The following is a 9,427-nucleotide window of genomic DNA, read 5'->3' on the forward strand; positions in this document are numbered from 1 at the left end:
TGAAAAGAATTCGGCACGTCTCACCGTCGCATTCTATCTAGCGAAGAGTGAGGAGAATGTTTGAACTTTTAAACCGGCGCAGGAGGTTTCCTCGCGAAACTTTTCGACCGGTATCGTTATGTATGATATTTTTCGTATATAAAACAACGAAAGAGAGAGTTAAGCGTGGCGTTACGTTCCTACGCGTTCGTTTCGCGAACACGCACTCGCGCTTTCGACGAAAGTGTAGTTTTCAGTTTCGGAGTATCCGAACGAGAACGCAGTTCCCTGGTTGATCCTGCCAGTAGTCATATGCTTGTCTCAAAGATTAAGCCATGCATGTCTCAGTACAAGCCGAATTAAGGTGAAACCGCGAAAGGCTCATTAAATCAGTTATGGTTCCTTAGATCGTACCCACATTTACTTGGATAACTGTGGTAATTCTAGAGCTAATACATGCAAACAGAGCCCCGACCGGAAACGGAAGGGGCGCTTTTATTAGATCAAAACCAATCGGTGGCGGTCTCCGTCATCGTACAACTTGGTGACTCTGAATAACTTTACGCTGATCGCACGGTCTCGCACCGGCGACGCATCTTTCAAATGTCTGCCTTATCAACTGTCGATGGTAGGTTCTGCGCCTACCATGGTTGTAACGGGTAACGGGGAATCAGGGTTCGATTCCGGAGAGGGAGCCTGAGAAACGGCTACCACATCCAAGGAAGGCAGCAGGCGCGCAAATTACCCACTCCCGGCACGGGGAGGTAGTGACGAAAAATAACGATACGGGACTCATCCGAGGCCCCGTAATCGGAATGAGTACACTCTAAACCCTTTAACGAGGATCAATTGGAGGGCAAGTCTGGTGCCAGCAGCCGCGGTAATTCCAGCTCCAATAGCGTATATTAAAGTTGTTGCGGTTAAAAAGCTCGTAGTCGAATCTGTGTCCCGCGCCGCCGGTTCATCGTTCGCGGTGTTAACTGGCGTGCCGCGGGACGTCCTGCCGGTGGGCTTAGCTCGAGAGGGCGGCCCAACTCAATCCCGCCGCGGTGCTCTTCATTGAGTGTCGAGGTGGGCCGGCACGTTTACTTTGAACAAATTAGAGTGCTTAAAGCAGGCTAAAACTTCGCCTGAATACTGTGTGCATGGAATAATGGAATAGGACCTCGGTTCTATTTTGTTGGTTTTCGGAACCCCGAGGTAATGATTAATAGGAACGGATGGGGGCATTCGTATTGCGACGTTAGAGGTGAAATTCTTGGATCGTCGCAAGACGGACAGAAGCGAAAGCATTTGCCAAAAACGCTTTCATTGATCAAGAACGAAAGTTAGAGGTTCGAAGGCGATCAGATACCGCCCTAGTTCTAACCATAAACGATGCCAGCTAGCGATCCGCCGACGTTCTTTCGATGACTCGGCGGGCAGCTTCCGGGAAACCAAAGCTTTTGGGTTCCGGGGGAAGTATGGTTGCAAAGCTGAAACTTAAAGGAATTGACGGAAGGGCACCACCAGGAGTGGAGCCTGCGGCTTAATTTGACTCAACACGGGAAACCTCACCAGGCCCGGACACCGGAAGGATTGACAGATTGAGAGCTCTTTCTTGATTCGGTGGGTGGTGGTGCATGGCCGTTCTTAGTTGGTGGAGCGATTTGTCTGGTTAATTCCGATAACGAACGAGACTCTAGCCTGCTAAATAGGCGTATTTCGACATCCCAAAGGCCCGCCGGTCTCGGGTTCGCCCGTTGGCCGTGCGCGGTTTTTACTGTCGGCGTACAAACAATTCTTCTTAGAGGGACAGGCGGCTTCTAGCCGCACGAGATTGAGCAATAACAGGTCTGTGATGCCCTTAGATGTTCTGGGCCGCACGCGCGCTACACTGAAGGAATCAGCGTGTCCTCCCTGGCCGAGCGGCCCGGGTAACCCGCTGAACCTCCTTCGTGCTAGGGATTGGGGCTTGCAATTGTTCCCCATGAACGAGGAATTCCCAGTAAGCGCGAGTCATAAGCTCGCGTTGATTACGTCCCTGCCCTTTGTACACACCGCCCGTCGCTACTACCGATTGAATGATTTAGTGAGGTCTTCGGACCGGTACGCGGTGGCGTTTCGGCGTCGCCGATGTCGCTGGGAAGATGACCAAACTTGATCATTTAGAGGAAGTAAAAGTCGTAACAAGGTTTCCGTAGGTGAACCTGCGGAAGGATCATTAACGTGTCTCGAACACACGCACTGTCTTTACACAGACACACACACCATCGTCTGATCGTGTTGTTGTTGTCGTGCGAAGTATGTCGCGTCCGTGGACGACGTACACGCTCGATCTAACATCAAAAGACGTCTGCGGCGTAGACGACGGCACGTCCAGCCTTTAGCGGTGCCGTCGCGCGTTTCCGAAGCGCGTTCTCTTCTCTTCTCTCGTCCCACGTGGGGATCGATGCGAAAGAGGAAACGCGTCTAAGAGACGGCGTCACACGACGTCCTCGAACTATTGAATCGTCCAGAGTCGGATTAGGCGTCATGCCGATGCGAACTCGCGGCGCCGGTCCTTTACGCGCGTTCGTCGTGCGATCGGGCAGACGGCATTTCGGGCACCTTGATCCGCTAAAGAACCTCAAAGAGTTCGATTCGGATCGCAGGTTTCGTAAGTACGTGCGGGGCGTTTCGTGCGCCTTTGCTCGTCTTCGTTACCGTGGGTTTTAAATGATTTTCGCCCGGCCGACGGGTTCGGCTCGATGCCGCCGTTCTCGTCGAGACGATTCGAAACGTCGTTCGAGACGCTCCTAGGAAGCGCCGTTTGACGAAATCACACCTAGTTTGTTTGGTTAAGTGATCGTTGTGCGGTTGAGCTTCTGCTTTAGAAAAGGAGATCAAGTCTTGCGACTAACAAAAAAAAAAAGAGAGAGAGGAAAAGATGGAATTAGTAAGACGACACGTCGTTCGAAAATTTCTCTTTTCTTTTTTTTTTTTTTATCTTAATAAACAATCGAAACCGAGAGAATTTCGACGCAGAACGTTCCAGGCCGTCGCGAGGCGAGCCGGAGAGAACGTGCGTCTTAATGTGTATTCTAAAAGATTACCCTGAACGGTGGATCACTTGGCTCGTGGGTCGATGAAGAACGCAGCTAATTGCGCGTCAACTTGTGAACTGCAGGACACATGAACATCGACATTTCGAACGCACATTGCGGTCCTCGGATAAACTGTTCCCGGACCACTCCTGGCTGAGGGTCGTGTCAATTTCAAAGACTGCTCGGTTCGCCTCGTTTGAGAAAGCGTGGCGTTCGTCGGAGCGAGTTGGATGTTTTTTAGACGCGTGCCGTTGGAGATCGATGTCGAGACGACTTACGTAACGTTCGTTCGTTTCGAGTACGATCCGGCGTACGCGACATCCGGAGACGCGATAGCGGCCCGTCGGGGTGACGTGTCGGACTTTCTTTTCGAAGGAGTTCGTCGTCGTCCTTCGACGGGCGGATCAGCAGACGTAAAGCACAAAACGATCGACTTTCGACGGCCATAACGGCGTTGATTTTGTCGAACGATGCGACCGTCGTGTCCGAGGCGTGCGTGACGTATCTCGCGACGACGTCAGGTCGCTGTTCGACGAAAGACCGTAAAGGCCGCGTCGACGACGTGCCATGATCGTTTGCGTATTAAAATGATCCATTTCCAGATCTATTCGATCTTGCGACCTCAGAGCAGGTGAGACTACCCGCCGAATTTAAGCATATTATTAAGCGGAGGAAAAGAAACTAACTAGGATTCCCTCAGTAGCGGCGAGCGAACAGGGAAGAGCCCAGCACCGAATCCCGCGGCCGAAACCGGACGCCGGGAAATGTGGTGTTAGGGAGGGTCCGTCATCCCGAAATCGTGCGGCGCGTCCAAGTCCATCTTGAACGGGGCCACAGCCCATAGAGGGTGCCAGGCCCGTAGTGACCGCTGCCGGTGACGGGAGGATCTCTCCTCAGAGTCGGGTTGCTTGAGAGTGCAGCCCTAAGTGGGTGGTAAACTCCATCTAAGGCTAAATATGACCACGAGACCGATAGCGAACAAGTACCGTGAGGGAAAGTTGAAAAGAACTTTGAAGAGAGAGTTCAATAGTACGTGAAACCGTTCAGGGGTAAACCTGAGAAACCCGAAAGGTCGAAAGGGGAGATTCAGCGTGTCTCGATCGTGGCGCTGGGCGGTCGCGTGACGGACGGCGTACGCGTCGTCTGCGCCTTCCGTCCTCCGAACTGCGATCGAACGCGTGCACTTCTCCCCCTGTAGGACGTCGCGATCCGTTGGGTGCCGGTCTGAGGCCCGCGGTGGAGCCCGTTCGGACGGTTCGCCGTTTCCGAACGAACCCGCGGTGTTTCCCGGTCGGCTCGCTCGACGGTATAAAGATGGCGCGAGGCCGCCGCTTGTTCGGCGTCCGCCCTACGGCAAGCGCTCTCGTCGCGACGGTGATCGGACCTGGTGCCGGTCCCTTCCCCGGGTGGCTGTTGGCTGTGGGTCGTCGGACAGACCTCGTCTTCTTTTAGAACGCCGATCTGCGACGCTATAGCTTTGGGTACTTTCAGGACCCGTCTTGAAACACGGACCAAGGAGTCTAGCATGTGCGCGAGTCATTGGGACATTACTAAACCTAAAGGCGCAATGAAAGTGAAGGTCCGCCTTGCGCGGACCGAGGGAGGATGGGCGGTCGTTACGGCTGCCGCCTCGCACTCCCGGGGCGTCTCGTTCTCATCGCGAGAAGAGGCGCACCAAGAGCGTACACGCTGGGACCCGAAAGATGGTGAACTATGCCTGGTCAGGACGAAGTCAGGGGAAACCCTGATGGAGGTCCGTAGCGATTCTGACGTGCAAATCGATCGTCGGAACTGGGTATAGGGGCGAAAGACTAATCGAACCATCTAGTAGCTGGTTCCCTCCGAAGTTTCCCTCAGGATAGCTGGCGCTCATAGCGCACGAGTTTCATCCGGTAAAGCGAATGATTAGAGGCATTGGGGTCGAAACGGCCTCAACCTATTCTCAAACTTTAAATGGGTGAGATCTCCGGCTTGCTCGAACTATTGAAGCCGCGAGACTCGAATCAGAGTGCCAAGTGGGCCATTTTTGGTAAGCAGAACTGGCGCTGTGGGATGAACCAAACGCCGAGTTAAAGCGCCTAAATCGACGCTTATGGGATACCATGAAAGGCGTTGGTAACTTAAGACATCAGGACGGTGGCCATGGAAGTCGGAATCCGCCAAGGAGTGTGTAACAACTCACCTGCCGAAGTTACTAGCCCTGAAAATGGATGGCGCTGAAGCGTCGTGCTTATACTCGGCCGTCAGCGGCATGTGCGGTCCGGTGGCCTCTGGTCACGGGCCATGAAGCCCTGACGAGTAGGAGGGTCGCGGCGGTGAGCGCAGAAGGACTGGCCGTGAGGCCGTCTGGAGCCGCCGTCGGTGCAGATCTTGGTGGTAGTAGCAAATACTCCAGCGAGGCCCTGGAGGACTGACGTGGAGAAGGGTTTCGTGTGAACAGCCGTTGCACACGAGTCAGTCGATCCTAAGCCCTAGGCGAAAGCCGATGTCGATGTGGTGTAGATTTGTCGTTGGTCACAAACACGACCTCCAGAGCCGTGGTGACGTGAACGTACGGATTGTGCACACACCCGTTGGGCGAAAGGGAATCCGGTTCCTATTCCGGAACCCGGCAGCGGAACCGCTTATAATTCGGGCCCTCGCAAGAGAGTTCGTCGGGGCAACCCAAAAGGACCCGGAGACGCCGTCGGGAGATCCGGGAAGAGTTTTCTTTTCTGCATGAGCGTTCGAGTTCCATGGAATCCTCTAGCAGGGAGATATGGTTTGGAACGCGAAGAGCACCGCAGTTGCGGCGGTGTCCGGATCTTCCCCTCGGACCTTGAAAATCCGGGAGAGGGCCACGTGGAGGCGTCGCGCCGGTTCGTACCCATATCCGCAGCAGGTCTCCAAGGTGAAGAGCCTCTAGTCGATAGAATAATGTAGGTAAGGGAAGTCGGCAAATTGGATCCGTAACTTCGGGATAAGGATTGGCTCTGAGGATCGGGGCGTGTCGGGCTTGACGGGGAAGCGGGTCGCGGCTGACGTGCCGGGCCTGGGCGAGGTGAAGCGTTGCCGTTTCGGCGGCGACGTCGGATCCGAGCCCGGTCCCGTGCCTTGGCCTCCCGCGGAACCTTCTTGCTGCGAGGCTCCGGGTGCGCCCGAAAGGGCGTCCGGATGTCCTCTTCGGCCGCCATTCAACGGTCAGCTCAGAACTGGCACGGACCGGGGGAATCCGACTGTCTAATTAAAACAAAGCATTGCGATGGCCCCAGCGGGTGTTGACGCAATGTGATTTCTGCCCAGTGCTCTGAATGTCAACGTGAAGAAATTCAAGCAAGCGCGGGTAAACGGGAGTAACTATGACTCTCTTAACGCAGGGGGAGTTCGCGAGCGCTACGGCGTGATGCGGCTCTTCGGGGTTTGGCGACCCCGCGTACCTGAGCTAGCTGGCAGAAGCTATAAAATGCCCCAATCCAAGGTGGACCTACGTGCCGAGGGATGAATGGCTGCCGGGTTAGGCAGTCTTGAACGTGGACCTCCGGGGAGTGGCGACCCCCGGTTGTATCTAGCTGGGGGGAGGTATCAGGGCTCTGCCTCCCCTCTAGTGTTTTCCCTTGTCCACACCAAATCAAGATGGTATTGACTCGTTCGGCAAAGGGCCGGGGGCCTCGATCCGCCCCCGATGTGGACAAGGTCGTGGACTTGAATAATCAGGCGGGCGGCGTTGAGTTATCAAATACCAACGTTAGTCCACGGCCGCTATCCGCCCCTGAGTGTGAGGTGTGTGGGCGGAAGTACAAGACAATGTCAGGTTTATACCGGCATAGGAAGACTTGCGGAGTCAGGGATAGATCGCACTGCGTCCATTGTGGACGTGGGTTCGCGACGTTTCAGGGGGTGCGGCAGCATGAAAAGCTTGCCCACCGGGAGAGGTACATGGTTGAGGCGGCCGGCAGCCTGCCTCCTTCAGAAGCCTCAGCTTTCGAGCTGATGGCGGAGATTGAGGTGGGTGTAAGGTCAAATCAGCCATTTCTGAAGGACATGGCGCTTGCGACCGGCCTCACTGTTGACCAGGTGAGGTACCGGCGCAAGAAGCCCGCATATAGAGAGTTTCTCGAAGGCTATAAGCGGGCACACCTTCCTAGAGGAGCTCTCTCCCATGTTCCTGAAGAAGCCTCTTCACCCAATGCCCAGGTCATGGTGGGGCCGGAAGGCGCAAAAGCGGGTCGTCAAATTTTTGTACCTACCCAGGTTAACTCTTCACAACCGCCGGGTCCGTCGAGAAGTTCCCGTGATGTTCTGACTGCTGAAGTTGGCCCCTGTTCGCGACGCTCGAGTGTACTGGTGCGGCCCAAACAGAGGGCAAGAAGGATTCCATCCTCTTCCTCAGACGAGTACGTGGATGAGGCTCCTCGAGACGATTCGAATTATCACCCCAGCAGCTCCGATGAAACATCGCAAGCCTCTACATCTTCCGGATCCCTAGATGATGCCGTTGAAGCCGTTCAAGTAAGCCCCATAACCCCCCCCGCAGAGCCCGTGAATAAGGGCAAAATGCCAGTCCTGTTGAGAGGACGGGTTGATCGCCGTCCGGGCCGATTGGTCCGGCGTAGCGTGCATCCCGCCTCTCCCACTTTGGACAGTCCTTTGGCGGCCGTTGATGGGCCCTTCATTGCACACCTGGAGAGCCTCCGCCAAGGGACGCCTGCCGCGGCCGGCCTAATAGAGGCCTGTCTATCAGGGTGCAGTAACGAACACCTGCTGGCCCTGGTAGACGAATGGCTTCGGGCCATGTTCACCGGTCGCACACGAGGCAGGCGCGGGGGTAGGAGGACGAGGACCACTGACCTGCGGGCCGGCCCGCACAGACCACCATCAAGAGGTCCTAGGGCGTCTCTTTATAAGAAGACCCAGGACCTCTGGCAAAAGAACAGGTCAGCCCTCGTCGGAGCAATTTTGAACGGTGGATCGGCGGATTCGATGGGTGAAGGAGATGTTCCTGAGGTGAGCGATGTGGAGAAGCTGTATGGGGGGATATTCGAATCTATCTCTCCACCTGATGAGGAGCCGCTGCGGTTTCCGAAAACGTCGCAGCCTGTTTTCTTGCCTGTTACTCCCGAGGAAGTCGAGGCCGCTAAAAGGGGTTGGAATATTTCGGCCCCTGGTCCCGATGGAATCGGGGTGGCACAGGTGAGAGGCAGGTCTGACAAGGAGTTGGCTGTCCTCTACACAATTATATTGTGGAAGGGGCTCCAGCCGACTTCCTGGAGGGCGTCTAGGACCGTGTTAATCCACAAGGAAGGGGATAAAAGGGACGCTTCCAACTGGCGGCCTATCACTATAGGCTCTGCCGTTCAACGGTTGTGGCACCGGTTGTTGTCTCGGAGACTCCGCGGAGCCTTGGCGCTAAACCAAAACCAGCGCGGTTTCGTGGAGATCGATGGGACGATGGCCAACGTCACAATCCTGGATTCGTTCATTCGGTCCAGGACAGAGTCTGGTAGGTCGTGCGCGGTTGTGTCCCTGGATATCCGGAAGGCCTTCGACACGGTGTCGCATTGGTCACTCGATAGGGCGTTACGTCGATATGGGGTTGATGAAGGCGTCAGGACGTATATCATGGGAACTTTTACTGATGCCACCACGATCATCAAGGTGGGGCGGACCTGTACCCGGGAACTGGTTCTTCGGCGGGGAGTCAAACAGGGGGATCCTCTGTCGCCACTACTGTTCAATATGGTAGTGGACGAGCTACTTGATAGCTTAAACGGTTCGGGAGATAAGGGCGCGCACCTAGCGGATGGAGTGCGTTGTGCCGCAATGGCGTTTGCCGACGACTTTGTCCTTTTAGAAGAGGAGGAGAGAAGAGTCCCTAACACGCTCGCCGCCGTGGAGGGCTTCTTCCGTGCCCGAGGCATGGAGGTCAATCCTCGAAAGAGTGTAGGCCTCTGTGTTCGAGGGTACGAGGGGAGGTCTATCCCACGCGTCCAGCCGGTCTTTAGGATCGGCGGACAATGGATAAGACCCATTAAGGCGATGGACTCTTTTCGATACCTTGGACATCAGGTCAGGTCGTTCGGTGTCAAGCGGCCGAATCTTTACGCACTCCAGATGATGCTAGAGCGTGTACATCGCGCACCTTTGAAGCCGGACCAAAAGCTATCCGTGCTCCGACAGTACTTGATCCCTCGACTCCTCTATGGATTCCAGAACCCCGGTGTTACAGGCGGTCTGCTTACAGCGGCCGACCGGTTGATAAAGAGGTTTGTGAAGAGGGTCCTACATTTTAACATCCACACCCCAGATGCGGTCATACACGCTGCTGCGCGATATGGCGGTCTGGGTGTGTATTGCCTCCGGAGTGGCGTGCCATTCACGTTTTACCGGAGGCTGGACCGACTGGG

At 55.4% G+C, this 9,427-nt stretch overlaps 2 non-coding genes and 1 pseudogene across 2 annotated transcripts; all 3 read left to right on the top strand.

Annotated features, from left to right (window-relative positions):
* Window positions 1-264: 264 nt before the first annotated feature.
* On the top strand, window positions 265-2,185 carry LOC135122180 (small subunit ribosomal RNA). The gene has a single exon (XR_010279272.1). It is a non-coding gene; the product is annotated as a small subunit ribosomal RNA (ribosomal RNA).
* Window positions 2,186-3,050: 865 nt separating this feature from the next.
* On the top strand, window positions 3,051-3,207 carry LOC135122172 (5.8S ribosomal RNA). Its single transcript, XR_010279268.1, has one exon. It is a non-coding gene; the product is annotated as a 5.8S ribosomal RNA (ribosomal RNA).
* Window positions 3,208-3,661: 454 nt separating this feature from the next.
* The window catches only part of LOC135122174 (large subunit ribosomal RNA), an 8,135-nt pseudogene continuing 2,369 nt past the window's right edge, over window positions 3,662-9,427 (top strand).

The sequence above is a fragment of the Zophobas morio genome, unplaced genomic scaffold, assembly GCF_036711695.1.
Source record: "Zophobas morio isolate AGI-343-1 ecotype UQ-CSIRO unplaced genomic scaffold, CSIRO_AGI_Zmor_V1 ptg000920l, whole genome shotgun sequence".
NCBI classification, from domain to species: domain Eukaryota; kingdom Metazoa; phylum Arthropoda; class Insecta; order Coleoptera; family Tenebrionidae; genus Zophobas; species Zophobas morio.